Source organism: Sardina pilchardus, chromosome 8, assembly GCF_963854185.1.
Source record: "Sardina pilchardus chromosome 8, fSarPil1.1, whole genome shotgun sequence".
NCBI classification, from domain to species: Eukaryota; Metazoa; Chordata; class Actinopteri; order Clupeiformes; family Clupeidae; genus Sardina; species Sardina pilchardus.
Window position 1 is genome coordinate 7,000,830 of NC_085001.1, and position 18,576 is coordinate 7,019,405.

At 56.3% G+C, this 18,576-nt stretch overlaps 69 non-coding genes across 69 annotated transcripts; all 69 read right to left on the bottom strand.

The window, feature by feature from the left end:
• Positions 1–143: 143 nt before the first annotated feature.
• On the bottom strand, positions 144–215 carry trnac-gca (transfer RNA cysteine (anticodon GCA)). Its single transcript has one exon. It is a non-coding gene; the product is annotated as a tRNA-Cys (tRNA).
• Positions 216–376: 161 nt separating this feature from the next.
• trnal-caa (transfer RNA leucine (anticodon CAA)) lies at positions 377–487 on the bottom strand. The gene is made up of 2 exons: positions 450–487; positions 377–422 (listed from the first exon to the last, which is right to left on the bottom strand). It is a non-coding gene; the product is annotated as a tRNA-Leu (tRNA).
• Positions 488–680: 193 nt separating this feature from the next.
• On the bottom strand, positions 681–752 carry trnac-gca (transfer RNA cysteine (anticodon GCA)). Its single transcript has one exon. It is a non-coding gene; the product is annotated as a tRNA-Cys (tRNA).
• Positions 753–913: 161 nt separating this feature from the next.
• trnal-caa (transfer RNA leucine (anticodon CAA)) lies at positions 914–1,024 on the bottom strand. Its single transcript has 2 exons — positions 987–1,024; positions 914–959 (listed from the first exon to the last, which is right to left on the bottom strand). It is a non-coding gene; the product is annotated as a tRNA-Leu (tRNA).
• A 193-nt stretch (positions 1,025–1,217) lies between these two features.
• Positions 1,218–1,289, bottom strand: trnac-gca (transfer RNA cysteine (anticodon GCA)). Its single transcript has one exon. It is a non-coding gene; the product is annotated as a tRNA-Cys (tRNA).
• Positions 1,290–1,450: 161 nt separating this feature from the next.
• On the bottom strand, positions 1,451–1,561 carry trnal-caa (transfer RNA leucine (anticodon CAA)). Its single transcript has 2 exons — positions 1,524–1,561; positions 1,451–1,496 (listed from the first exon to the last, which is right to left on the bottom strand). It is a non-coding gene; the product is annotated as a tRNA-Leu (tRNA).
• A 193-nt stretch (positions 1,562–1,754) lies between these two features.
• trnac-gca (transfer RNA cysteine (anticodon GCA)) lies at positions 1,755–1,826 on the bottom strand. The gene has a single exon. It is a non-coding gene; the product is annotated as a tRNA-Cys (tRNA).
• A 161-nt stretch (positions 1,827–1,987) lies between these two features.
• Positions 1,988–2,098, bottom strand: trnal-caa (transfer RNA leucine (anticodon CAA)). The gene is made up of 2 exons: positions 2,061–2,098; positions 1,988–2,033 (listed from the first exon to the last, which is right to left on the bottom strand). It is a non-coding gene; the product is annotated as a tRNA-Leu (tRNA).
• Positions 2,099–2,291: 193 nt separating this feature from the next.
• Positions 2,292–2,363, bottom strand: trnac-gca (transfer RNA cysteine (anticodon GCA)). Its single transcript has one exon. It is a non-coding gene; the product is annotated as a tRNA-Cys (tRNA).
• A 161-nt stretch (positions 2,364–2,524) lies between these two features.
• Positions 2,525–2,635, bottom strand: trnal-caa (transfer RNA leucine (anticodon CAA)). Its single transcript has 2 exons — positions 2,598–2,635; positions 2,525–2,570 (listed from the first exon to the last, which is right to left on the bottom strand). It is a non-coding gene; the product is annotated as a tRNA-Leu (tRNA).
• Positions 2,636–2,828: 193 nt separating this feature from the next.
• trnac-gca (transfer RNA cysteine (anticodon GCA)) lies at positions 2,829–2,900 on the bottom strand. The gene has a single exon. It is a non-coding gene; the product is annotated as a tRNA-Cys (tRNA).
• Positions 2,901–3,061: 161 nt separating this feature from the next.
• trnal-caa (transfer RNA leucine (anticodon CAA)) lies at positions 3,062–3,172 on the bottom strand. The gene is made up of 2 exons: positions 3,135–3,172; positions 3,062–3,107 (listed from the first exon to the last, which is right to left on the bottom strand). It is a non-coding gene; the product is annotated as a tRNA-Leu (tRNA).
• A 193-nt stretch (positions 3,173–3,365) lies between these two features.
• On the bottom strand, positions 3,366–3,437 carry trnac-gca (transfer RNA cysteine (anticodon GCA)). Its single transcript has one exon. It is a non-coding gene; the product is annotated as a tRNA-Cys (tRNA).
• Positions 3,438–3,598: 161 nt separating this feature from the next.
• On the bottom strand, positions 3,599–3,709 carry trnal-caa (transfer RNA leucine (anticodon CAA)). The gene is made up of 2 exons: positions 3,672–3,709; positions 3,599–3,644 (listed from the first exon to the last, which is right to left on the bottom strand). It is a non-coding gene; the product is annotated as a tRNA-Leu (tRNA).
• A 193-nt stretch (positions 3,710–3,902) lies between these two features.
• trnac-gca (transfer RNA cysteine (anticodon GCA)) lies at positions 3,903–3,974 on the bottom strand. Its single transcript has one exon. It is a non-coding gene; the product is annotated as a tRNA-Cys (tRNA).
• A 161-nt stretch (positions 3,975–4,135) lies between these two features.
• trnal-caa (transfer RNA leucine (anticodon CAA)) lies at positions 4,136–4,246 on the bottom strand. The gene is made up of 2 exons: positions 4,209–4,246; positions 4,136–4,181 (listed from the first exon to the last, which is right to left on the bottom strand). It is a non-coding gene; the product is annotated as a tRNA-Leu (tRNA).
• Positions 4,247–4,439: 193 nt separating this feature from the next.
• trnac-gca (transfer RNA cysteine (anticodon GCA)) lies at positions 4,440–4,511 on the bottom strand. Its single transcript has one exon. It is a non-coding gene; the product is annotated as a tRNA-Cys (tRNA).
• Positions 4,512–4,671: 160 nt separating this feature from the next.
• On the bottom strand, positions 4,672–4,782 carry trnal-caa (transfer RNA leucine (anticodon CAA)). Its single transcript has 2 exons — positions 4,745–4,782; positions 4,672–4,717 (listed from the first exon to the last, which is right to left on the bottom strand). It is a non-coding gene; the product is annotated as a tRNA-Leu (tRNA).
• Positions 4,783–4,975: 193 nt separating this feature from the next.
• On the bottom strand, positions 4,976–5,047 carry trnac-gca (transfer RNA cysteine (anticodon GCA)). Its single transcript has one exon. It is a non-coding gene; the product is annotated as a tRNA-Cys (tRNA).
• Positions 5,048–5,207: 160 nt separating this feature from the next.
• Positions 5,208–5,318, bottom strand: trnal-caa (transfer RNA leucine (anticodon CAA)). Its single transcript has 2 exons — positions 5,281–5,318; positions 5,208–5,253 (listed from the first exon to the last, which is right to left on the bottom strand). It is a non-coding gene; the product is annotated as a tRNA-Leu (tRNA).
• Positions 5,319–5,511: 193 nt separating this feature from the next.
• Positions 5,512–5,583, bottom strand: trnac-gca (transfer RNA cysteine (anticodon GCA)). Its single transcript has one exon. It is a non-coding gene; the product is annotated as a tRNA-Cys (tRNA).
• Positions 5,584–5,743: 160 nt separating this feature from the next.
• On the bottom strand, positions 5,744–5,854 carry trnal-caa (transfer RNA leucine (anticodon CAA)). Its single transcript has 2 exons — positions 5,817–5,854; positions 5,744–5,789 (listed from the first exon to the last, which is right to left on the bottom strand). It is a non-coding gene; the product is annotated as a tRNA-Leu (tRNA).
• Positions 5,855–6,047: 193 nt separating this feature from the next.
• Positions 6,048–6,119, bottom strand: trnac-gca (transfer RNA cysteine (anticodon GCA)). The gene has a single exon. It is a non-coding gene; the product is annotated as a tRNA-Cys (tRNA).
• Positions 6,120–6,279: 160 nt separating this feature from the next.
• trnal-caa (transfer RNA leucine (anticodon CAA)) lies at positions 6,280–6,390 on the bottom strand. Its single transcript has 2 exons — positions 6,353–6,390; positions 6,280–6,325 (listed from the first exon to the last, which is right to left on the bottom strand). It is a non-coding gene; the product is annotated as a tRNA-Leu (tRNA).
• A 193-nt stretch (positions 6,391–6,583) lies between these two features.
• trnac-gca (transfer RNA cysteine (anticodon GCA)) lies at positions 6,584–6,655 on the bottom strand. The gene has a single exon. It is a non-coding gene; the product is annotated as a tRNA-Cys (tRNA).
• A 160-nt stretch (positions 6,656–6,815) lies between these two features.
• On the bottom strand, positions 6,816–6,926 carry trnal-caa (transfer RNA leucine (anticodon CAA)). The gene is made up of 2 exons: positions 6,889–6,926; positions 6,816–6,861 (listed from the first exon to the last, which is right to left on the bottom strand). It is a non-coding gene; the product is annotated as a tRNA-Leu (tRNA).
• A 193-nt stretch (positions 6,927–7,119) lies between these two features.
• trnac-gca (transfer RNA cysteine (anticodon GCA)) lies at positions 7,120–7,191 on the bottom strand. The gene has a single exon. It is a non-coding gene; the product is annotated as a tRNA-Cys (tRNA).
• A 160-nt stretch (positions 7,192–7,351) lies between these two features.
• On the bottom strand, positions 7,352–7,462 carry trnal-caa (transfer RNA leucine (anticodon CAA)). Its single transcript has 2 exons — positions 7,425–7,462; positions 7,352–7,397 (listed from the first exon to the last, which is right to left on the bottom strand). It is a non-coding gene; the product is annotated as a tRNA-Leu (tRNA).
• Positions 7,463–7,655: 193 nt separating this feature from the next.
• Positions 7,656–7,727, bottom strand: trnac-gca (transfer RNA cysteine (anticodon GCA)). The gene has a single exon. It is a non-coding gene; the product is annotated as a tRNA-Cys (tRNA).
• Positions 7,728–7,887: 160 nt separating this feature from the next.
• Positions 7,888–7,998, bottom strand: trnal-caa (transfer RNA leucine (anticodon CAA)). The gene is made up of 2 exons: positions 7,961–7,998; positions 7,888–7,933 (listed from the first exon to the last, which is right to left on the bottom strand). It is a non-coding gene; the product is annotated as a tRNA-Leu (tRNA).
• Positions 7,999–8,191: 193 nt separating this feature from the next.
• On the bottom strand, positions 8,192–8,263 carry trnac-gca (transfer RNA cysteine (anticodon GCA)). Its single transcript has one exon. It is a non-coding gene; the product is annotated as a tRNA-Cys (tRNA).
• Positions 8,264–8,423: 160 nt separating this feature from the next.
• trnal-caa (transfer RNA leucine (anticodon CAA)) lies at positions 8,424–8,534 on the bottom strand. The gene is made up of 2 exons: positions 8,497–8,534; positions 8,424–8,469 (listed from the first exon to the last, which is right to left on the bottom strand). It is a non-coding gene; the product is annotated as a tRNA-Leu (tRNA).
• A 193-nt stretch (positions 8,535–8,727) lies between these two features.
• trnac-gca (transfer RNA cysteine (anticodon GCA)) lies at positions 8,728–8,799 on the bottom strand. The gene has a single exon. It is a non-coding gene; the product is annotated as a tRNA-Cys (tRNA).
• Positions 8,800–8,959: 160 nt separating this feature from the next.
• On the bottom strand, positions 8,960–9,070 carry trnal-caa (transfer RNA leucine (anticodon CAA)). Its single transcript has 2 exons — positions 9,033–9,070; positions 8,960–9,005 (listed from the first exon to the last, which is right to left on the bottom strand). It is a non-coding gene; the product is annotated as a tRNA-Leu (tRNA).
• Positions 9,071–9,263: 193 nt separating this feature from the next.
• trnac-gca (transfer RNA cysteine (anticodon GCA)) lies at positions 9,264–9,335 on the bottom strand. Its single transcript has one exon. It is a non-coding gene; the product is annotated as a tRNA-Cys (tRNA).
• Positions 9,336–9,495: 160 nt separating this feature from the next.
• On the bottom strand, positions 9,496–9,606 carry trnal-caa (transfer RNA leucine (anticodon CAA)). The gene is made up of 2 exons: positions 9,569–9,606; positions 9,496–9,541 (listed from the first exon to the last, which is right to left on the bottom strand). It is a non-coding gene; the product is annotated as a tRNA-Leu (tRNA).
• A 193-nt stretch (positions 9,607–9,799) lies between these two features.
• Positions 9,800–9,871, bottom strand: trnac-gca (transfer RNA cysteine (anticodon GCA)). The gene has a single exon. It is a non-coding gene; the product is annotated as a tRNA-Cys (tRNA).
• Positions 9,872–10,031: 160 nt separating this feature from the next.
• trnal-caa (transfer RNA leucine (anticodon CAA)) lies at positions 10,032–10,142 on the bottom strand. The gene is made up of 2 exons: positions 10,105–10,142; positions 10,032–10,077 (listed from the first exon to the last, which is right to left on the bottom strand). It is a non-coding gene; the product is annotated as a tRNA-Leu (tRNA).
• Positions 10,143–10,335: 193 nt separating this feature from the next.
• trnac-gca (transfer RNA cysteine (anticodon GCA)) lies at positions 10,336–10,407 on the bottom strand. The gene has a single exon. It is a non-coding gene; the product is annotated as a tRNA-Cys (tRNA).
• Positions 10,408–10,567: 160 nt separating this feature from the next.
• trnal-caa (transfer RNA leucine (anticodon CAA)) lies at positions 10,568–10,678 on the bottom strand. The gene is made up of 2 exons: positions 10,641–10,678; positions 10,568–10,613 (listed from the first exon to the last, which is right to left on the bottom strand). It is a non-coding gene; the product is annotated as a tRNA-Leu (tRNA).
• A 193-nt stretch (positions 10,679–10,871) lies between these two features.
• On the bottom strand, positions 10,872–10,943 carry trnac-gca (transfer RNA cysteine (anticodon GCA)). Its single transcript has one exon. It is a non-coding gene; the product is annotated as a tRNA-Cys (tRNA).
• A 160-nt stretch (positions 10,944–11,103) lies between these two features.
• trnal-caa (transfer RNA leucine (anticodon CAA)) lies at positions 11,104–11,214 on the bottom strand. Its single transcript has 2 exons — positions 11,177–11,214; positions 11,104–11,149 (listed from the first exon to the last, which is right to left on the bottom strand). It is a non-coding gene; the product is annotated as a tRNA-Leu (tRNA).
• Positions 11,215–11,398: 184 nt separating this feature from the next.
• Positions 11,399–11,470, bottom strand: trnac-gca (transfer RNA cysteine (anticodon GCA)). Its single transcript has one exon. It is a non-coding gene; the product is annotated as a tRNA-Cys (tRNA).
• Positions 11,471–11,631: 161 nt separating this feature from the next.
• On the bottom strand, positions 11,632–11,742 carry trnal-caa (transfer RNA leucine (anticodon CAA)). The gene is made up of 2 exons: positions 11,705–11,742; positions 11,632–11,677 (listed from the first exon to the last, which is right to left on the bottom strand). It is a non-coding gene; the product is annotated as a tRNA-Leu (tRNA).
• Positions 11,743–11,935: 193 nt separating this feature from the next.
• Positions 11,936–12,007, bottom strand: trnac-gca (transfer RNA cysteine (anticodon GCA)). Its single transcript has one exon. It is a non-coding gene; the product is annotated as a tRNA-Cys (tRNA).
• Positions 12,008–12,168: 161 nt separating this feature from the next.
• trnal-caa (transfer RNA leucine (anticodon CAA)) lies at positions 12,169–12,279 on the bottom strand. The gene is made up of 2 exons: positions 12,242–12,279; positions 12,169–12,214 (listed from the first exon to the last, which is right to left on the bottom strand). It is a non-coding gene; the product is annotated as a tRNA-Leu (tRNA).
• A 184-nt stretch (positions 12,280–12,463) lies between these two features.
• On the bottom strand, positions 12,464–12,535 carry trnac-gca (transfer RNA cysteine (anticodon GCA)). The gene has a single exon. It is a non-coding gene; the product is annotated as a tRNA-Cys (tRNA).
• A 161-nt stretch (positions 12,536–12,696) lies between these two features.
• Positions 12,697–12,807, bottom strand: trnal-caa (transfer RNA leucine (anticodon CAA)). Its single transcript has 2 exons — positions 12,770–12,807; positions 12,697–12,742 (listed from the first exon to the last, which is right to left on the bottom strand). It is a non-coding gene; the product is annotated as a tRNA-Leu (tRNA).
• Positions 12,808–13,000: 193 nt separating this feature from the next.
• On the bottom strand, positions 13,001–13,072 carry trnac-gca (transfer RNA cysteine (anticodon GCA)). Its single transcript has one exon. It is a non-coding gene; the product is annotated as a tRNA-Cys (tRNA).
• Positions 13,073–13,233: 161 nt separating this feature from the next.
• Positions 13,234–13,344, bottom strand: trnal-caa (transfer RNA leucine (anticodon CAA)). The gene is made up of 2 exons: positions 13,307–13,344; positions 13,234–13,279 (listed from the first exon to the last, which is right to left on the bottom strand). It is a non-coding gene; the product is annotated as a tRNA-Leu (tRNA).
• A 193-nt stretch (positions 13,345–13,537) lies between these two features.
• On the bottom strand, positions 13,538–13,609 carry trnac-gca (transfer RNA cysteine (anticodon GCA)). Its single transcript has one exon. It is a non-coding gene; the product is annotated as a tRNA-Cys (tRNA).
• Positions 13,610–13,770: 161 nt separating this feature from the next.
• trnal-caa (transfer RNA leucine (anticodon CAA)) lies at positions 13,771–13,881 on the bottom strand. The gene is made up of 2 exons: positions 13,844–13,881; positions 13,771–13,816 (listed from the first exon to the last, which is right to left on the bottom strand). It is a non-coding gene; the product is annotated as a tRNA-Leu (tRNA).
• A 193-nt stretch (positions 13,882–14,074) lies between these two features.
• Positions 14,075–14,146, bottom strand: trnac-gca (transfer RNA cysteine (anticodon GCA)). Its single transcript has one exon. It is a non-coding gene; the product is annotated as a tRNA-Cys (tRNA).
• Positions 14,147–14,307: 161 nt separating this feature from the next.
• On the bottom strand, positions 14,308–14,418 carry trnal-caa (transfer RNA leucine (anticodon CAA)). The gene is made up of 2 exons: positions 14,381–14,418; positions 14,308–14,353 (listed from the first exon to the last, which is right to left on the bottom strand). It is a non-coding gene; the product is annotated as a tRNA-Leu (tRNA).
• A 193-nt stretch (positions 14,419–14,611) lies between these two features.
• trnac-gca (transfer RNA cysteine (anticodon GCA)) lies at positions 14,612–14,683 on the bottom strand. The gene has a single exon. It is a non-coding gene; the product is annotated as a tRNA-Cys (tRNA).
• A 161-nt stretch (positions 14,684–14,844) lies between these two features.
• Positions 14,845–14,955, bottom strand: trnal-caa (transfer RNA leucine (anticodon CAA)). The gene is made up of 2 exons: positions 14,918–14,955; positions 14,845–14,890 (listed from the first exon to the last, which is right to left on the bottom strand). It is a non-coding gene; the product is annotated as a tRNA-Leu (tRNA).
• A 193-nt stretch (positions 14,956–15,148) lies between these two features.
• On the bottom strand, positions 15,149–15,220 carry trnac-gca (transfer RNA cysteine (anticodon GCA)). The gene has a single exon. It is a non-coding gene; the product is annotated as a tRNA-Cys (tRNA).
• Positions 15,221–15,381: 161 nt separating this feature from the next.
• trnal-caa (transfer RNA leucine (anticodon CAA)) lies at positions 15,382–15,492 on the bottom strand. Its single transcript has 2 exons — positions 15,455–15,492; positions 15,382–15,427 (listed from the first exon to the last, which is right to left on the bottom strand). It is a non-coding gene; the product is annotated as a tRNA-Leu (tRNA).
• A 193-nt stretch (positions 15,493–15,685) lies between these two features.
• On the bottom strand, positions 15,686–15,757 carry trnac-gca (transfer RNA cysteine (anticodon GCA)). Its single transcript has one exon. It is a non-coding gene; the product is annotated as a tRNA-Cys (tRNA).
• A 161-nt stretch (positions 15,758–15,918) lies between these two features.
• On the bottom strand, positions 15,919–16,029 carry trnal-caa (transfer RNA leucine (anticodon CAA)). Its single transcript has 2 exons — positions 15,992–16,029; positions 15,919–15,964 (listed from the first exon to the last, which is right to left on the bottom strand). It is a non-coding gene; the product is annotated as a tRNA-Leu (tRNA).
• A 193-nt stretch (positions 16,030–16,222) lies between these two features.
• trnac-gca (transfer RNA cysteine (anticodon GCA)) lies at positions 16,223–16,294 on the bottom strand. The gene has a single exon. It is a non-coding gene; the product is annotated as a tRNA-Cys (tRNA).
• Positions 16,295–16,455: 161 nt separating this feature from the next.
• trnal-caa (transfer RNA leucine (anticodon CAA)) lies at positions 16,456–16,566 on the bottom strand. The gene is made up of 2 exons: positions 16,529–16,566; positions 16,456–16,501 (listed from the first exon to the last, which is right to left on the bottom strand). It is a non-coding gene; the product is annotated as a tRNA-Leu (tRNA).
• Positions 16,567–16,759: 193 nt separating this feature from the next.
• trnac-gca (transfer RNA cysteine (anticodon GCA)) lies at positions 16,760–16,831 on the bottom strand. Its single transcript has one exon. It is a non-coding gene; the product is annotated as a tRNA-Cys (tRNA).
• Positions 16,832–16,992: 161 nt separating this feature from the next.
• trnal-caa (transfer RNA leucine (anticodon CAA)) lies at positions 16,993–17,103 on the bottom strand. Its single transcript has 2 exons — positions 17,066–17,103; positions 16,993–17,038 (listed from the first exon to the last, which is right to left on the bottom strand). It is a non-coding gene; the product is annotated as a tRNA-Leu (tRNA).
• A 193-nt stretch (positions 17,104–17,296) lies between these two features.
• On the bottom strand, positions 17,297–17,368 carry trnac-gca (transfer RNA cysteine (anticodon GCA)). The gene has a single exon. It is a non-coding gene; the product is annotated as a tRNA-Cys (tRNA).
• Positions 17,369–17,529: 161 nt separating this feature from the next.
• Positions 17,530–17,640, bottom strand: trnal-caa (transfer RNA leucine (anticodon CAA)). The gene is made up of 2 exons: positions 17,603–17,640; positions 17,530–17,575 (listed from the first exon to the last, which is right to left on the bottom strand). It is a non-coding gene; the product is annotated as a tRNA-Leu (tRNA).
• A 193-nt stretch (positions 17,641–17,833) lies between these two features.
• Positions 17,834–17,905, bottom strand: trnac-gca (transfer RNA cysteine (anticodon GCA)). Its single transcript has one exon. It is a non-coding gene; the product is annotated as a tRNA-Cys (tRNA).
• A 161-nt stretch (positions 17,906–18,066) lies between these two features.
• Positions 18,067–18,177, bottom strand: trnal-caa (transfer RNA leucine (anticodon CAA)). The gene is made up of 2 exons: positions 18,140–18,177; positions 18,067–18,112 (listed from the first exon to the last, which is right to left on the bottom strand). It is a non-coding gene; the product is annotated as a tRNA-Leu (tRNA).
• Positions 18,178–18,370: 193 nt separating this feature from the next.
• On the bottom strand, positions 18,371–18,442 carry trnac-gca (transfer RNA cysteine (anticodon GCA)). The gene has a single exon. It is a non-coding gene; the product is annotated as a tRNA-Cys (tRNA).
• Between the last annotated feature and the right edge of the window lie 134 nt (positions 18,443–18,576).

Consider the following 18,576-nt stretch of genomic DNA (forward strand, 5'->3'; position numbering starts at 1 on the left):
CGAGCAGCCTTCGATTTCGTTTTCAGCTGAGGCTTTTGCTTTCAGGTCTCTGAGTGGCCGGTTTGCCAGGCTGACACAACAACGGTAAAACAGACAGGCAGACGCACACAGCTGGCGAAGAGGCCCGCTTGTGAGCATGTTTTAGGGGGCACCAGGATTTGAACCTGGGACCTCTTGATCTGCAGTCAAATGCTCTACCACTGAGCTATACCCCCTGCACAGCACGGTGGAGCGCGGTTGGTGCTCTGTTTGTATCACGCTGTGGCTGAAACGGCGGGCGCGAGGCTGAGAGCTGGCATCCTTTTTTTGTGGAGACGTCGAAAAGTCTGCGCTGGCAGACGGTTTAGGTAGGCATGTCACTCGAAATAAAAGCCTATGTCAGAAGTGGGATTCGAACCCACGCCTCCATTCGGAGACCAGAAATCCCTTGACTGAGGAAGGCACATCGCCTTGAGTCTGTCGCCTTAGACCGCTCGGCCATCCTGACTGGCACAGCTGAGGTGACGCGGGCTGCTCGAAGGTTGCGGCCTTCGCGGACGAGCAGCCTTCGATTTCGTTTTCAGCTGAGGCTTTTGCTTTCAGGTCTCTGAGTGGCCGGTTTGCCAGGCTGACACAACAACGGTAAAACAGACAGGCAGACGCACACAGCTGGCGAAGAGGCCCGCTTGTGAGCATGTTTTAGGGGGCACCAGGATTTGAACCTGGGACCTCTTGATCTGCAGTCAAATGCTCTACCACTGAGCTATACCCCCTGCACAGCACGGTGGAGCGCGGTTGGTGCTCTGTTTGTATCACGCTGTGGCTGAAACGGCGGGCGCGAGGCTGAGAGCTGGCATCCTTTTTTTGTGGAGACGTCGAAAAGTCTGCGCTGGCAGACGGTTTAGGTAGGCATGTCACTCGAAATAAAAGCCTATGTCAGAAGTGGGATTCGAACCCACGCCTCCATTCGGAGACCAGAAATCCCTTGACTGAGGAAGGCACATCGCCTTGAGTCTGTCGCCTTAGACCGCTCGGCCATCCTGACTGGCACAGCTGAGGTGACGCGGGCTGCTCGAAGGTTGCGGCCTTCGCGGACGAGCAGCCTTTGATTTCGTTTTCAGCTGAGGCTTTTGCTTTCAGGTCTCTGAGTGGCCGGTTTGCCAGGCTGACACAACAACGGTAAAACAGACAGGCAGACGCACACAGCTGGCGAAGAGGCCCGCTTGTGAGCATGTTTTAGGGGGCACCAGGATTTGAACCTGGGACCTCTTGATCTGCAGTCAAATGCTCTACCACTGAGCTATACCCCCTGCACAGCACGGTGGAGCGCGGTTGGTGCTCTGTTTGTATCACGCTGTGGCTGAAACGGCGGGCGCGAGGCTGAGAGCTGGCATCCTTTTTTTGTGGAGACGTCGAAAAGTCTGCGCTGGCAGACGGTTTAGGTAGGCATGTCACTCGAAATAAAAGCCTATGTCAGAAGTGGGATTCGAACCCACGCCTCCATTCGGAGACCAGAAATCCCTTGACTGAGGAAGGCACATCGCCTTGAGTCTGGCGCCTTAGACCGCTCGGCCATCCTGACTGGCACAGCTGAGGTGACGCGGGCTGCTCGAAGGTTGCGGCCTTCGCGGACGAGCAGCCTTTGATTTCGTTTTCAGCTGAGGCTTTTGCTTTCAGGTCTCTGAGTGGCCGGTTTGCCAGGCTGACACAACAACGGTAAAACAGACAGGCAGACGCACACAGCTGGCGAAGAGGCCCGCTTGTGAGCATGTTTTAGGGGGCACCAGGATTTGAACCTGGGACCTCTTGATCTGCAGTCAAATGCTCTACCACTGAGCTATACCCCCTGCACAGCACGGTGGAGCGCGGTTGGTGCGCTGTTTGTATCACGCTGTGGCTGAAACGGCGGGCGCGAGGCTGAGAGCTGGCATCCTTTTTTTGTGGAGACGTCGAAAAGTCTGCGCTGGCAGACGGTTTAGGTAGGCATGTCACTCGAAATAAAAGCCTATGTCAGAATTGGGATTCGAACCCACGCCTCCATTCGGAGACCAGAAATCCCTTGACTGAGGAAGGCACATCGCCTTGAGTCTGTCGCCTTAGACCGCTCGGCCATCCTGACTGGCACAGCTGAGGTGACGCGGGCTGCTCGAAGGTTGCGGCCTTCGCGGACGAGCAGCCTTCGATTTCGTTTTCAGCTGAGGCTTTTGCTTTCAGGTCTCTGAGTGGCCGGTTTGCCAGGCTGACACAACAACGGTAAAACAGACAGGCAGACGCACACAGCTGGCGAAGAGGCCCGCTTGTGAGCATGTTTTAGGGGGCACCAGGATTTGAACCTGGGACCTCTTGATCTGCAGTCAAATGCTCTACCACTGAGCTATACCCCCTGCACAGCACGGTGGAGCGCGGTTGGTGCTCTGTTTGTATCACGCTGTGGCTGAAACGGCGGGCGCGAGGCTGAGAGCTGGCATCCTTTTTTTGTGGAGACGTCGAAAAGTCTGCGCTGGCAGACGGTTTAGGTAGGCATGTCACTCGAAATAAAAGCCTATGTCAGAAGTGGGATTCGAACCCACGCCTCCATTCGGAGACCAGAAATCCCTTGACTGAGGAAGGCACATCGCCTTGAGTCTGTCGCCTTAGACCGCTCGGCCATCCTGACTGGCACAGCTGAGGTGACGCGGGCTGCTCGAAGGTTGCGGCCTTCGCGGACGAGCAGCCTTTGATTTCGTTTTCAGCTGAGGCTTTTGCTTTCAGGTCTCTGAGTGGCCGGTTTGCCAGGCTGACACAACAACGGTAAAACAGACAGGCAGACGCACACAGCTGGCGAAGAGGCCCGCTTGTGAGCATGTTTTAGGGGGCACCAGGATTTGAACCTGGGACCTCTTGATCTGCAGTCAAATGCTCTACCACTGAGCTATACCCCCTGCACAGCACGGTGGAGCGCGGTTGGTGCTCTGTTTGTATCACGCTGTGGCTGAAACGGCGGGCGCGAGGCTGAGAGCTGGCATCCTTTTTTTGTGGAGACGTCGAAAAGTCTGCGCTGGCAGACGGTTTAGGTAGGCATGTCACTCGAAATAAAAGCCTATGTCAGAAGTGGGATTCGAACCCACGCCTCCATTCGGAGACCAGAAATCCCTTGACTGAGGAAGGCACATCGCCTTGAGTCTGGCGCCTTAGACCGCTCGGCCATCCTGACTGGCACAGCTGAGGTGACGCGGGCTGCTCGAAGGTTGCGGCCTTCGCGGACGAGCAGCCTTTGATTTCGTTTTCAGCTGAGGCTTTTGCTTTCAGGTCTCTGAGTGGCCGGTTTGCCAGGCTGACACAACAACGGTAAAACAGACAGGCAGACGCACACAGCTGGCGAAGAGGCCCGCTTGTGAGCATGTTTTAGGGGGCACCAGGATTTGAACCTGGGACCTCTTGATCTGCAGTCAAATGCTCTACCACTGAGCTATACCCCCTGCACAGCACGGTGGAGCGCGGTTGGTGCGCTGTTTGTATCACGCTGTGGCTGAAACGGCGGGCGCGAGGCTGAGAGCTGGCATCCTTTTTTTGTGGAGACGTCGAAAAGTCTGCGCTGGCAGACGGTTTAGGTAGGCATGTCACTCGAAATAAAAGCCTATGTCAGAATTGGGATTCGAACCCACGCCTCCATTCGGAGACCAGAAATCCCTTGACTGAGGAAGGCACATCGCCTTGAGTCTGGCGCCTTAGACCGCTCGGCCATCCTGACTGGCACAGCTGAGGTGACGCGGGCTGCTCGAAGGTTGCGGCCTTCGCGGACGAGCAGCCTTTGATTTCGTTTTCAGCTGAGGCTTTTGCTTTCAGGTCTCTGAGTGGCCGGTTTGCCAGGCTGACACAACAACGGTAAAACAGACAGGCAGACGCACACAGCTGGCGAAGAGGCCCGCTTGTGAGCATGTTTTAGGGGGCACCAGGATTTGAACCTGGGACCTCTTGATCTGCAGTCAAATGCTCTACCACTGAGCTATACCCCCTGCACAGCACGGTGGAGCGCGGTTGGTGCTCTGTTTGTATCACGCTGTGGCTGAAACGGCGGGCGCGAGGCTGAGAGCTGGCATCCTTTTTTTGTGGAGACGTCGAAAAGTCTGCGCTGGCAGACGGTTTAGGTAGGCATGTCACTCGAAATAAAAGCCTATGTCAGAAGTGGGATTCGAACCCACGCCTCCATTCGGAGACCAGAAATCCCTTGACTGAGGAAGGCACATCGCCTTGAGTCTGGCGCCTTAGACCGCTCGGCCATCCTGACTGGCACAGCTGAGGTGACGCGGGCTGCTCGAAGGTTGCGGCCTTCGCGGACGAGCAGCCTTCGATTTCGTTTTCAGCTGAGGCTTTTGCTTTCAGGTCTCTGAGTGGCCGGTTTGCCAGGCTGACACAACAACGGTAAAACAGACAGGCAGACGCACACAGCTGGCGAAGAGGCCCGCTTGTGAGCATGTTTTAGGGGGCACCAGGATTTGAACCTGGGACCTCTTGATCTGCAGTCAAATGCTCTACCACTGAGCTATACCCCCTGCACAGCACGGTGGAGCGCGGTTGGTGCTCTGTTTGTATCACGCTGTGGCTGAAACGGCGGGCGCGAGGCTGAGAGCTGGCATCCTTTTTTGTGGAGACGTCGAAAAGTCTGCGCTGGCAGACGGTTTAGGTAGGCATGTCACTCGAAATAAAAGCCTATGTCAGAAGTGGGATTCGAACCCACGCCTCCATTCGGAGACCAGAAATCCCTTGACTGAGGAAGGCACATCGCCTTGAGTCTGGCGCCTTAGACCGCTCGGCCATCCTGACTGGCACAGCTGAGGTGACGCGGGCTGCTCGAAGGTTGCGGCCTTCGCGGACGAGCAGCCTTCGATTTCGTTTTCAGCTGAGGCTTTTGCTTTCAGGTCTCTGAGTGGCCGGTTTGCCAGGCTGACACAACAACGGTAAAACAGACAGGCAGACGCACACAGCTGGCGAAGAGGCCCGCTTGTGAGCATGTTTTAGGGGGCACCAGGATTTGAACCTGGGACCTCTTGATCTGCAGTCAAATGCTCTACCACTGAGCTATACCCCCTGCACAGCACGGTGGAGCGCGGTTGGTGCTCTGTTTGTATCACGCTGTGGCTGAAACGGCGGGCGCGAGGCTGTGAGCTGGCATCCTTTTTTGTGGAGACGTCGAAAAGTCTGCGCTGGCAGACGGTTTAGGTAGGCATGTCACTCGAAATAAAAGCCTATGTCAGAAGTGGGATTCGAACCCACGCCTCCATTCGGAGACCAGAAATCCCTTGACTGAGGAAGGCACATCGCCTTGAGTCTGGCGCCTTAGACCGCTCGGCCATCCTGACTGGCACAGCTGAGGTGACGCGGGCTGCTCGAAGGTTGCGGCCTTCGCGGACGAGCAGCCTTCGATTTCGTTTTCAGCTGAGGCTTTTGCTTTCAGGTCTCTGAGTGGCCGGTTTGCCAGGCTGACACAACAACGGTAAAACAGACAGGCAGACGCACACAGCTGGCGAAGAGGCCCGCTTGTGAGCATGTTTTAGGGGGCACCAGGATTTGAACCTGGGACCTCTTGATCTGCAGTCAAATGCTCTACCACTGAGCTATACCCCCTGCACAGCACGGTGGAGCGCGGTTGGTGCTCTGTTTGTATCACGCTGTGGCTGAAACGGCGGGCGCGAGGCTGAGAGCTGGCATCCTTTTTTGTGGAGACGTCGAAAAGTCTGCGCTGGCAGACGGTTTAGGTAGGCATGTCACTCGAAATAAAAGCCTATGTCAGAAGTGGGATTCGAACCCACGCCTCCATTCGGAGACCAGAAATCCCTTGACTGAGGAAGGCACATCGCCTTGAGTCTGGCGCCTTAGACCGCTCGGCCATCCTGACTGGCACAGCTGAGGTGACGCGGGCTGCTCGAAGGTTGCGGCCTTCGCGGACGAGCAGCCTTCGATTTCGTTTTCAGCTGAGGCTTTTGCTTTCAGGTCTCTGAGTGGCCGGTTTGCCAGGCTGACACAACAACGGTAAAACAGACAGGCAGACGCACACAGCTGGCGAAGAGGCCCGCTTGTGAGCATGTTTTAGGGGGCACCAGGATTTGAACCTGGGACCTCTTGATCTGCAGTCAAATGCTCTACCACTGAGCTATACCCCCTGCACAGCACGGTGGAGCGCGGTTGGTGCTCTGTTTGTATCACGCTGTGGCTGAAACGGCGGGCGCGAGGCTGAGAGCTGGCATCCTTTTTTGTGGAGACGTCGAAAAGTCTGCGCTGGCAGACGGTTTAGGTAGGCATGTCACTCGAAATAAAAGCCTATGTCAGAAGTGGGATTCGAACCCACGCCTCCATTCGGAGACCAGAAATCCCTTGACTGAGGAAGGCACATCGCCTTGAGTCTGGCGCCTTAGACCGCTCGGCCATCCTGACTGGCACAGCTGAGGTGACGCGGGCTGCTCGAAGGTTGCGGCCTTCGCGGACGAGCAGCCTTCGATTTCGTTTTCAGCTGAGGCTTTTGCTTTCAGGTCTCTGAGTGGCCGGTTTGCCAGGCTGACACAACAACGGTAAAACAGACAGGCAGACGCACACAGCTGGCGAAGAGGCCCGCTTGTGAGCATGTTTTAGGGGGCACCAGGATTTGAACCTGGGACCTCTTGATCTGCAGTCAAATGCTCTACCACTGAGCTATACCCCCTGCACAGCACGGTGGAGCGCGGTTGGTGCTCTGTTTGTATCACGCTGTGGCTGAAACGGCGGGCGCGAGGCTGTGAGCTGGCATCCTTTTTTGTGGAGACGTCGAAAAGTCTGCGCTGGCAGACGGTTTAGGTAGGCATGTCACTCGAAATAAAAGCCTATGTCAGAAGTGGGATTCGAACCCACGCCTCCATTCGGAGACCAGAAATCCCTTGACTGAGGAAGGCACATCGCCTTGAGTCTGGCGCCTTAGACCGCTCGGCCATCCTGACTGGCACAGCTGAGGTGACGCGGGCTGCTCGAAGGTTGCGGCCTTCGCGGACGAGCAGCCTTCGATTTCGTTTTCAGCTGAGGCTTTTGCTTTCAGGTCTCTGAGTGGCCGGTTTGCCAGGCTGACACAACAACGGTAAAACAGACAGGCAGACGCACACAGCTGGCGAAGAGGCCCGCTTGTGAGCATGTTTTAGGGGGCACCAGGATTTGAACCTGGGACCTGTTGATCTGCAGTCATATGCTCTACCACTGAGCTATACCCCCTGCACAGCACGGTGGAGCGCGGTTGGTGCTCTGTTTGTATCACGCTGTGGCTGAAACGGCGGGCGCGAGGCTGAGAGCTGGCATCCTTTTTTGTGGAGACGTCGAAAAGTCTGCGCTGGCAGACGGTTTAGGTAGGCATGTCACTCGAAATAAAAGCCTATGTCAGAAGTGGGATTCGAACCCACGCCTCCATTCGGAGACCAGAAATCCCTTGACTGAGGAAGGCACATCGCCTTGAGTCTGGCGCCTTAGACCGCTCGGCCATCCTGACTGGCACAGCTGAGGTGACGCGGGCTGCTCGAAGGTTGCGGCCTTCGCGGACGAGCAGCCTTCGATTTCGTTTTCAGCTGAGGCTTTTGCTTTCAGGTCTCTGAGTGGCCGGTTTGCCAGGCTGACACAACAACGGTAAAACAGACAGGCAGACGCACACAGCTGGCGAAGAGGCCCGCTTGTGAGCATGTTTTAGGGGGCACCAGGATTTGAACCTGGGACCTTTTGATCTGCAGTCAAATGCTCTACCACTGAGCTATACCCCCTGCACAGCACGGTGGAGCGCGGTTGGTGCTCTGTTTGTATCACGCTGTGGCTGAAACGGCGGGCGCGAGGCTGAGAGCTGGCATCCTTTTTTGTGGAGACGTCGAAAAGTCTGCGCTGGCAGACGGTTTAGGTAGGCATGTCACTCGAAATAAAAGCCTATGTCAGAAGTGGGATTCGAACCCACGCCTCCATTCGGAGACCAGAAATCCCTTGACTGAGGAAGGCACATCGCCTTGAGTCTGGCGCCTTAGACCGCTCGGCCATCCTGACTGGCACAGCTGAGGTGACGCGGGCTGCTCGAAGGTTGCGGCCTTCGCGGACGAGCAGCCTTCGATTTCGTTTTCAGCTGAGGCTTTTGCTTTCAGGTCTCTGAGTGGCCGGTTTGCCAGGCTGACACAACAACGGTAAAAAAGACAGGCAGACGCACACAGCTGGCGAAGAGGCCCGCTTGTGAGCATGTTTTAGGGGGCACCAGGATTTGAACCTGGGACCTCTTGATCTGCAGTCAAATGCTCTACCACTGAGCTATACCCCCTGCACAGCACGGTGGAGCGCGGTTGGTGCTCTGTTTGTATCACGCTGTGGCTGAAACGGCGGGCGCGAGGCTGAGAGCTGGCATCCTTTTTTGTGGAGACGTCGAAAAGTCTGCGCTGGCAGACGGTTTAGGTAGGCATGTCACTCGAAATAAAAGCCTATGTCAGAAGTGGGATTCGAACCCACGCCTCCATTCGGAGACCAGAAATCCCTTGACTGAGGAAGGCACATCGCCTTGAGTCTGGCGCCTTAGACCGCTCGGCCATCCTGACTGGCACAGCTGAGGTGACGCGGGCTGCTCGAAGGTTGCGGCCTTCGCGGACGAGCAGCCTTCGATTTCGTTTTCAGCTGAGGCTTTTGCTTTCAGGTCTCTGAGTGGCCGGTTTGCCAGGCTGACACAACAACGGTAAAACAGACAGGCAGACGCACACAGCTGGCGAAGAGGCCCGCTTGTGAGCATGTTTTAGGGGGCACCAGGATTTGAACCTGGGACCTCTTGATCTGCAGTCAAATGCTCTACCACTGAGCTATACCCCCTGCACAGCACGGTGGAGCGCGGTTGGTGCTCTGTTTGTATCACGCTGTGGCTGAAACGGCGGGCGCGAGGCTGAGAGCTGGCATCCTTTTTTGTGGAGACGTCGAAAAGTCTGCGCTGGCAGACGGTTTAGGTAGGCATGTCACTCGAAATAAAAGCCTATGTCAGAAGTGGGATTCGAACCCACGCCTCCATTCGGAGACCAGAAATCCCTTGACTGAGGAAGGCACATCGCCTTGAGTCTGGCGCCTTAGACCGCTCGGCCATCCTGACTGGCACAGCTGAGGTGACGCGGGCTGCTCGAAGGTTGCGGCCTTCGCGGACGAGCAGCCTTCGATTTCGTTTTCAGCTGAGGCTTTTGCTTTCAGGTCTCTGAGTGGCCGGTTTGCCAGGCTGACACAACAACGGTAAAACAGACAGGCAGACGCACACAGCTGGCGAAGAGGCCCGCTTGTGAGCATGTTTTAGGGGGCACCAGGATTTGAACCTGGGACCTCTTGATCTGCAGTCAAATGCTCTACCACTGAGCTATACCCCCTGCACAGCACGGTGGAGCGCGGTTGGTGCTCTGTTTGTATCACGCTGTGGCTGAAACGGCGGGCGCGAGGCTGTGAGCTGGCATCCTTTTTTGTGGAGACGTCGAAAAGTCTGCGCTGGCAGACGGTTTAGGTAGGCATGTCACTCGAAATAAAAGCCTATGTCAGAAGTGGGATTCGAACCCACGCCTCCATTCGGAGACCAGAAATCCCTTGACTGAGGAAGGCACATCGCCTTGAGTCTGGCGCCTTAGACCGCTCGGCCATCCTGACTGGCACAGCTGAGGTGACGCGGGCTGCTCGAAGGTTGCGGCCTTCGCGGACGAGCAGCCTTCGATTTCGTTTTCAGCTGAGGCTTTTGCTTTCAGGTCTCTGAGTGGCCGGTTTGCCAGGCTGACACAACAACGGTAAAACAGACAGGCAGACGCACACAGCTGGCGAAGAGGCCCGCTTGTGAGCATGTTTTAGGGGGCACCAGGATTTGAACCTGGGACCTCTTGATCTGCAGTCAAATGCTCTACCACTGAGCTATACCCCCTGCACAGCACGGTGGAGCGCGGTTGGTGCTCTGTTTGTATCACGCTGTGGCTGAAACGGCGGGCGCGAGGCTGAGAGCTGGCATCCTTTTTTGTGGAGACGTCGAAAAGTCTGCGCTGGCAGACGGTTTAGGTAGGCATGTCACTCGAAATAAAAGCCTATGTCAGAAGTGGGATTCGAACCCACGCCTCCATTCGGAGACCAGAAATCCCTTGACTGAGGAAGGCACATCGCCTTGAGTCTGGCGCCTTAGACCGCTCGGCCATCCTGACTGGCACAGCTGAGGTGACGCGGGCTGCTCGAAGGTTGCGGCCTTCGCGGACGAGCAGCCTTCGATTTCGTTTTCAGCTGAGGCTTTTGCTTTCAGGTCTCTGAGTGGCCGGTTTGCCAGGCTGACACAACAACGGTAAAACAGACAGGCAGACGCACACAGCTGGCGAAGAGGCCCGCTTGTGAGCATGTTTTAGGGGGCACCAGGATTTGAACCTGGGACCTCTTGATCTGCAGTCAAATGCTCTACCACTGAGCTATACCCCCTGCACAGCACGGTGGAGCGCGGTTGGTGCTCTGTTTGTATCACGCTGTGGCTGAAACGGCGGGCGCGAGGCTGAGAGCTGGCATCCTTTTTTGTGGAGACGTCGAAAAGTCTGCGCTGGCAGACGGTTTAGGTAGGCATGTCACTCGAAATAAAAGCCTATGTCAGAAGTGGGATTCGAACCCACGCCTCCATTCGGAGACCAGAAATCCCTTGACTGAGGAAGGCACATCGCCTTGAGTCTGGCGCCTTAGACCGCTCGGCCATCCTGACTGGCACAGCTGAGGTGACGCGGGCTGCTCGAAGGTTGCGGCCTTCGCGGACGAGCAGCCTTCGATTTCGTTTTCAGCTGAGGCTTTTGCTTTCAGGTCTCTGAGTGGCCGGTTTGCCAGGCTGACACAACAACGGTAAAACAGACAGGCAGACGCACACAGCTGGCGAAGAGGCCCGCTTGTGAGCATGTTTTAGGGGGCACCAGGATTTGAACCTGGGACCTCTTGATCTGCAGTCAAATGCTCTACCACTGAGCTATACCCCCTGCACAGCACGGTGGAGCGCGGTTGGTGCTCTGTTTGTATCACGCTGTGGCTGAAACGGCGGGCGCGAGGCTGAGAGCTGGCATCCTTTTTTGTGGAGACGTCGAAAAATCTGCGCTGGCAGACGGTTTAGGTAGGCATGTCACTCGAAATAAAAGCCTATGTCAGAAGTGGGATTCGAACCCACGCCTCCATTCGGAGACCAGAAATCCCTTGACTGAGGAAGGCACATCGCCTTGAGTCTGGCGCCTTAGACCGCTCGGCCATCCTGACTGGCACAGCTGAGGTGACGCGGGCTGCTCGAAGGTTGCGGACGAGCAGCCTTTGATTTCGTTTTCAGCTGAGGCTTTTGCTTTCAGGTCTCTGAGTGGCCGGTTTGCCAGGCTGACACAACAACGGTAAAACAGACAGGCAGACGCACACAGCTGGCGAAGAGGCCCGCTTGTGAGCATGTTTTAGGGGGCACCAGGATTTGAACCTGGGACCTCTTGATCTGCAGTCAAATGCTCTACCACTGAGCTATACCCCCTGCACAGCACGGTGGAGCGCGGTTGGTTCTCTGTTTGTATCACGCTGTGGCTGAAACGGCGGGCGCGAGGCTGAGAGCTGGCATCCTTTTTTTGTGGAGACGTCGAAAAGTCTGCGCTGGCAGACGGTTTAGGTAGGCATGTCACTCGAAATAAAAGCCTATGTCAGAAGTGGGATTCGAACCCACGCCTCCATTCGGAGACCAGAAATCCCTTGACTGAGGAAGGCACATCGCCTTGAGTCTGGCGCCTTAGACCGCTCGGCCATCCTGACTGGCACAGCTGAGGTGACGCGGGCTGCTCGAAGGTTGCGGCCTTCGCGGACGAGCAGCCTTTGATTTCGTTTTCAGCTGAGGCTTTTGCTTTCAGGTCTCTGAGTGTCCGGTTTGCCAGGCTGACACAACAACGGTAAAACAGACAGGCAGACGCACACAGCTGGCGAAGAGGCCCGCTTGTGAGCATGTTTTAGGGGGCACCAGGATTTGAACCTGGGACCTCTTGATCTGCAGTCAAATGCTCTACCACTGAGCTATACCCCCTGCACAGCACGGTGGAGCGCGGTTGGTGCTCTGTTTGTATCACGCTGTGGCTGAAACGGCGGGCGAGAGGCTGAGAGCTGGCATCCTTTTTTTGTGGAGACGTCGAAAAGTCTGCGCTGGCAGACGGTTTAGGTAGGCATGTCACTCGAAATAAAAGCCTATGTCAGAAGTGGGATTCGAACCCACGCCTCCATTCGGAGACCAGAAATCCCTTGACTGAGGAAAGCACATCGCCTTGAGTCTGGCGCCTTAGACCGCTCGGCCATCCTGACTGGCACAGCTGAGGTGACGCGGGCTGCTCGAAGGTTGCGGACGAGCAGCCTTTGATTTCGTTTTCAGCTGAGGCTTTTGCTTTCAGGTCTCTGAGTGGCCGGTTTGCCAGGCTGACACAACAACGGTAAAACAGACAGGCAGACGCACACAGCTGGCGAAGAGGCCCGCTTGTGAGCATGTTTTAGGGGGCACCAGGATTTGAACCTGGGACCTCTTGATCTGCAGTCAAATGCTCTACCACTGAGCTATACCCCCTGCACAGCACGGTGGAGCGCGGTTGGTTCTCTGTTTGTATCACGCTGTGGCTGAAACGGCGGGCGCGAGGCTGAGAGCTGGCATCCTTTTTTTGTGGAGACGTCGAAAAGTCTGCGCTGGCAGACGGTTTAGGTAGGCATGTCACTCGAAATAAAAGCCTATGTCAGAAGTGGGATTCGAACCCACGCCTCCATTCGGAGACCAGAAATCCCTTGACTGAGGAAGGCACATCGCCTTGAGTCTGTCGCCTTAGACCGCTCGGCCATCCTGACTGGCACAGCTGAGGTGACGCGGGCTGCTCGAAGGTTGCGGCCTTCGCGGACGAGCAGCCTTCGATTTCGTTTTCAGCTGAGGCTTTTGCTTTCAGGTCTCTGAGTGGCCGGTTTGCCAGGCTGACACAACAACGGTAAAACAGACAGGCAGACGCACACAGCTGGCGAAGAGGCCCGCTTGTGAGCATGTTTTAGGGGGCACCAGGATTTGAACCTGGGACCTCTTGATCTGCAGTCAAATGCTCTACCACTGAGCTATACCCCCTGCACAGCACGGTGGAGCGCGGTTGGTGCTCTGTTTGTATCACGCTGTGGCTGAAACGGCGGGCGCGAGGCTGAGAGCTGGCATCCTTTTTTTGTGGAGACGTCGAAAAGTCTGCGCTGGCAGACGGTTTAGGTAGGCATGTCACTCGAAATAAAAGCCTATGTCAGAAGTGGGATTCGAACCCACGCCTCCATTCGGAGACCAGAAATCCCTTGACTGAGGAAGGCACATCGCCTTGAGTCTGGCGCATTAGACCGCTCGGCCATCCTCACTGGCACAGCTGAGGTGACGCGGGCTGCTCGAAGGTTGCGGCCTTCGCGGACGAGCAGCCTTCGATTTCGTTTTCAGCTGAGGCTTTTGCTTTCAGGTCTCTGAGTGGCCGGTTTGCCAGGCTGACACAACAACGGTAAAACAGACAGGCAGACGCACACAGCTGGCGAAGAGGCCCGCTTGTGAGCATGTTTTAGGGGGCACCAGGATTTGAACCTGGGACCTCTTGATCTGCAGTCAAATGCTCTACCACTGAGCTATACCCCCTGCACAGCACGGTGGAGCGCGGTTGGTGCTCTGTTTGTATCACGCTGTGGCTGAAACGGCGGGCGCGAGGCTGAGAGCTGGCATCCTTTTTTTGTGGAGACGTCGAAAAGTCTGCGCTGGCAGACGGTTTAGGTAGGCATGTCACTCGAAATAAAAGCCTATGTCAGAAGTGGGATTCGAACCCACGCCTCCATTCGGAGACCAGAAATCCCTTGACTGAGGAAGGCACATCGCCTTGAGTCTGTCGCCTTAGACCGCTCGGCCATCCTGACTGGCACAGCTGAGGTGACGCGGGCTGCTCGAAGGTTGCGGCCTTCGCGGACGAGCAGCCTTCGATTTCGTTTTCAGCTGAGGCTTTTGCTTTCAGGTCTCTGAGTGGCCGGTTTGCCAGGCTGACACAACAACGGTAAAACAGACAGGCAGACGCACACAGCTGGCGAAGAGGCCCGCTTGTGAGCATGTTTTAGGGGGCACCAGGATTTGAACCTGGGACCTCTTGATCTGCAGTCAAATGCTCTACCACTGAGCTATACCCCCTGCACAGCACGGTGGAGCGCGGTTGGTGCTCTGTTTGTATCACGCTGTGGCTGAAACGGCGGGCGCGAGGCTGAGAGCTGGCATCCTTTTTTTGTGGAGACGTCGAAAAGTCTGCGCTGGCAGACGGTTTAGGTAGGCATGTCACTCGAAATAAAAGCCTATGTCAGAAGTGGGATTCGAACCCACGCCTCCATTCGGAGACCAGAAATCCCTTGACTGAGGAAGGCACATCGCCTTGAGTCTGGCGCCTTAGACCGCTCGGCCATCCTGACTGGCACAGCTGAGGTGACGCGGGCTGCTCGAAGGTTGCGGCCTTCGCGGACGAGCAGCCTTCGATTTCGTTTTCAGCTGAGGCTTTTGCTTTCAGGTCTCTGAGTGGCCGGTTTGCCAGGCTGACACAACAACGGTAAAACAGACAGGCAGACGCACACAGCTGGCGAAGAGGCCCGCTTGTGAGCATGTTTTAGGGGGCACCAGGATTTGAACCTGGGACCTCTTGATCTGCAGTCAAATGCTCTACCACTGAGCTATACCCCCTGCACAGCACGGTGGAGCGCGGTTGGTGCTCTGTTTGTATCACGCTGTGGCTGAAACGGCGGGCGCGAGGCTGAGAGCTGGCATCCTTTTTTTGTGGAGACGTCGAAAAGTCTGCGCTGGCAGACGGTTTAGGTAGGCATGTCACTCGAAATAAAAGCCTATGTCAGAAGTGGGATTCGAACCCACGCCTCCATTCGGAGACCAGAAATCCCTTGACTGAGGAAGGCACATCGCCTTGAGTCTGTCGCCTTAGACCGCTCGGCCATCCTGACTGGCACAGCTGAGGTGACGCGGGCTGCTCGAAGGTTGCGGCCTTCGCGGACGAGCAGCCTTCGATTTCGTTTTCAGCTGAGGCTTTTGCTTTCAGGTCTCTGAGTGGCCGGTTTGCCAGGCTGACACAACAACGGTAAAACAGACAGGCAGACGCACACAGCTGGCGAAGAGGCCCGCTTGTGAGCATGTTTTAGGGGGCACCAGGATTTGAACCTGGGACCTCTTGATCTGCAGTCAAATGCTCTACCACTGAGCTATACCCCCTGCACAGCACGGTGGAGCGCGGTTGGTGCTCTGTTTGTATCACGCTGTGGCTGAAACGGCGGGCGCGAGGCTGAGAGCTGGCATCCTTTTTTTGTGGAGACGTCGAAAAGTCTGCGCTGGCAGACGGTTTAGGTAGGCATGTCACTCGAAATAAAAGCCTATGTCAGAAGTGGGATTCGAACCCACGCCTCCATTCGGAGACCAGAAATCCCTTGACTGAGGAAGGCACATCGCCTTGAGTCTGTCGCCTTAGACCGCTCGGCCATCCTGACTGGCACAGCTGAGGTGACGCGGGCTGCTCGAAGGTTGCGGCCTTCGCGGACGAGCAGCCTTTGATTTCGTTTTCAGCTGAGGCTTTTGCTTTCAGGTCTCTGAGTGGCCGGTTTGCCAGGCTGACACAACAACGGTAAAACAGACAGGCAGACGCACACAGCTGGCGAAGAGGCCCGCTTGTGAGCATGTTTTAGGGGGCACCAGGATTTGAACCTGGGACCTCTTGATCTGCAGTCAAATGCTCTACCACTGAGCTATACCCCCTGCACAGCACGGTGGAGCGCGGTTGGTGCTCTGTTTGTATCACGCTGTGGCTGAAACGGCGGGCGCGAGGCTGAGAGCTGGCATCCTTTTTTTGTGGAGACGTCGAAAAGTCTGCGCTGGCAGACGGTTTAGGTAGGCATGTCACTCGAAATAAAAGCCTATGTCAGAAGTGGGATTCGAACCCACGCCTCCATTCGGAGACCAGAAATCCCTTGACTGAGGAAGGCACATCGCCTTGAGTCTGGCGCCTTAGACCGCTCGGCCATCCTGACTGGCACAGCTGAGGTGACGCGGGCTGCTCGAAGGTTGCGGCCTTCGCGGACGAGCAGCCTTTGATTTCGTTTTCAGCTGAGGCTTTTGCTTTCAGGTCTCTGAGTGGCCGGTTTGCCAGGCTGACACAACAACGGTAAAACAGACAGGCAGACGCACACAGCTGGCGAAGAGGCCCGCTTGTGAGCATGTTTTAGGGGGCACCAGGATTTGAACCTGGGACCTCTTGATCTGCAGTCAAATGCTCTACCACTGAGCTATACCCCCTGCACAGCACGGTGGAGCGCGGTTGGTGCGCTGTTTGTATCACGCTGTGGCTGAAACGGCGGGCGCGAGGCTGAGAGCTGGCATCCTTTTTTTGTGGAGACGTCGAAAAGTCTGCGCTGGCAGACGGTTTAGGTAGGCATGTCACTCGAAATAAAAGCCTATGTCAGAATTGGGATTCGAACCCACGCCTCCATTCGGAGACCAGAAATCCCTTGACTGAGGAAGGCACATCGCCTTGAGTCTGTCGCCTTAGACCGCTCGGCCATCCTGACTGGCACAGCTGAGGTGACGCGGGCTGCTCGAAGGTTGCGGCCTTCGCGGACGAGCAGCCTTCGATTTCGTTTTCAGCTGAGGCTTTTGCTTTCAGGTCTCTGAGTGGCCGGTTTGCCAGGCTGACACAACAACGGTAAAACAGACAGGCAGACGCACACAGCTGGCGAAGAGGCCCGCTTGTGAGCATGTTTTAGGGGGCACCAGGATTTGAACCTGGGACCTCTTGATCTGCAGTCAAATGCTCTACCACTGAGCTATACCCCCTGCACAGCACGGTGGAGCGCGGTTGGTGCTCTGTTTGTATCACGCTGTGGCTGAAACGGCGGGCGCGAGGCTGAGAGCTGGCATCCTTTTTTTGTGGAGACGTCGAAAAGTCTGCGCTGGCAGACGGTTTAGGTAGGCATGTCACTCGAAATAAAAGCCTATGTCAGAAGTGGGATTCGAACCCACGCCTCCATTCGGAGACCAGAAATCCCTTGACTGAGGAAGGCACATCGCCTTGAGTCTGTCGCCTTAGACCGCTCGGCCATCCTGACTGGCACAGCTGAGGTGACGCGGGCTGCTCGAAGGTTGCGGCCTTCGCGGACGAGCAGCCTTTGATTTCGTTTTCAGCTGAGGCTTTTGCTTTCAGGTCTCTGAGTGGCCGGTTTGCCAGGCTGACACAACAACGGTAAAACAGACAGGCAGACGCACACAGCTGGCGAAGAGGCCCGCTTGTGAGCATGTTTTAGGGGGCACCAGGATTTGAACCTGGGACCTCTTGATCTGCAGTCAAATGCTCTACCACTGAGCTATACCCCCTGCACAGCACGGTGGAGCGCGGTTGGTGCTCTGTTTGTATCACGCTGTGGCTGAAACGGCGGGCGCGAGGCTGAGAGCTGGCATCCTTTTTTTGTGGAGACGTCGAAAAGTCTGCGCTGGCAGACGGTTTAGGTAGGCATGTCACTCGAAATAAAAGCCTATGTCAGAAGTGGGATTCGAACCCACGCCTCCATTCGGAGACCAGAAATCCCTTGACTGAGGAAGGCACATCGCCTTGAGTCTGGCGCCTTAGACCGCTCGGCCATCCTGACTGGCACAGCTGAGGTGACGCGGGCTGCTCGAAGGTTGCGGCCTTCGCGGACGAGCAGCCTTTGATTTCGTTTTCAGCTGAGGCTTTTGCTTTCAGGTCTCTGAGTGGCCGGTTTGCCAGGCTGACACAACAACGGTAAAACAGACAGGCAGACGCACACAGCTGGCGAAGAGGCCCGCTTGTGAGCATGTTTTAGGGGGCACCAGGATTTGAACCTGGGACCTCTTGATCTGCAGTCAAATGCTCTACCACTGAGCTATACCCCCTGCACAGCACGGTGGAGCGCGGTTGGTGCGCTGTTTGTATCACGCTGTGGCTGAAACGGCGGGCGCGAGGCTGAGAGCTGGCATCCTTTTTTTGTGGAGACGTCGAAAAGTCTGCGCTGGCAGACGGTTTAGGTAGGCATGTCACTCGAAATAAAAGCCTATGTCAGAATTGGGATTCGAACCCACGCCTCCATTCGGAGACCAGAAATCCCTTGACTGAGGAAGGCACATCGCCTTGAGTCTGGCGCCTTAGACCGCTCGGCCATCCTGACTGGCACAGCTGAGGTGACGCGGGCTGCTCGAAGGTTGCGGCCTTCGCGGACGAGCAGCCTTTGATTTCGTTTTCAGCTGAGGCTTTTGCTTTCAGGTCTCTGAGTGGCCGGTTTGCCAGGCTGACACAACAACGGTAAAACAGACAGGCAGACGCACACAGCTGGCGAAGAGGCCCGCTTGTGAGCATGTTTTAGGGGGCACCAGGATTTGAACCTGGGACCTCTTGATCTGCAGTCAAATGCTCTACCACTGAGCTATACCCCCTGCACAGCACGGTGGAGCGCGGTTGGTGCTCTGTTTGTATCACGCTGTGGCTGAAACGGCGGGCGCGAGGCTGAGAGCTGGCATCCTTTTTTTGTGGAGACGTCGAAAAGTCTGCGCTGGCAGACGGTTTAGGT